Raw genomic sequence first — 875 nt, 5'->3', positions numbered from 1 at the left:
ATACACAAAAGGTGCAGAGCGGATTGAGAACCACTGCTAAAGGAGCGGAACAATGAGGATGGGATTTAAACCCACATGTGCAGAGCACAATGGATTAACAGTTACAATACACAAAAGGTGCAGAGCGGATTGAGAACCACCGCTAAAGGAGGGGAACGATGAGGATGGGATTTGAACCCACGCGTGCAGAGCACAATGGATTAGCAGTCCATCGCCTTAACCACTCGGCCACCTCATCACACATTTACTTTTATGACTGAAATCTGCACTGTGGTGGTTTTCCTGCCCCTCCTTTTAGCACAATGGCGTTGACCTTTAAGCCAAAAGGACACTTTATTTTTGTACGTGTATACTAGTGTATGCATATAGTTGACATATAGACTTTCAAAGTATAGTCCTTTTGTTTGCGTGCTCTCTATAAAGTTTCATCTTTGTCTAATTTGTCTTTGTGCTCTTTCAAACTAAAGTTGCTGCTATCTCATGACCCCCTCACACAAGCCACCTGACCACCTTGTCACCCTGCGTGCCTCCATTATAGTCCTAATGAAAGTAGGAAGCTGATTTCAGAAATGGAAGATAAAGCAAGATTTGCCCACAGGCAGCTATTTCCAGTCATGCCAGTACAACTCCAATTAGCCCGCATGGGGAACAAACGAGACGTCCAAAACGTCTGGTCAATCGGACGTTTCAATTGAACACATCAAATAGCCAAGAATTCGATGACCATAAAAAAAAGAGAAGAAGCGCAAAGACAAACTGTGCTGCCTTTTTATGTCTGTATGTGTGTGTGTGTGTGTGTGCAGAAAAACAAATTTAATGTGTAATGAAGGTCCTTTGGGAGTACTTACCCTGATATAATTCTCATGGGTGCAAAC

General features: G+C 43.0%; 1 non-coding gene across 1 annotated transcript; it reads right to left on the bottom strand.

The window, feature by feature from the left end:
- Positions 1-156: 156 nt before the first annotated feature.
- On the bottom strand, positions 157-238 carry trnas-gcu (transfer RNA serine (anticodon GCU)). The gene has a single exon. It is a non-coding gene; the product is annotated as a tRNA-Ser (tRNA).
- Positions 239-875: the final 637 nt, after the last annotated feature.

Source organism: Sinocyclocheilus anshuiensis, unplaced genomic scaffold (assembly GCF_001515605.1).
Source record: "Sinocyclocheilus anshuiensis isolate Anshui unplaced genomic scaffold, SAMN03320099.WGS_v1.1 scaffold2263, whole genome shotgun sequence".
NCBI classification, from domain to species: domain Eukaryota; kingdom Metazoa; phylum Chordata; class Actinopteri; order Cypriniformes; family Cyprinidae; genus Sinocyclocheilus; species Sinocyclocheilus anshuiensis.
Note: the sequence above shows the minus strand (reverse complement) of the source record. Positions and strands in the feature narration are given on the sequence as shown.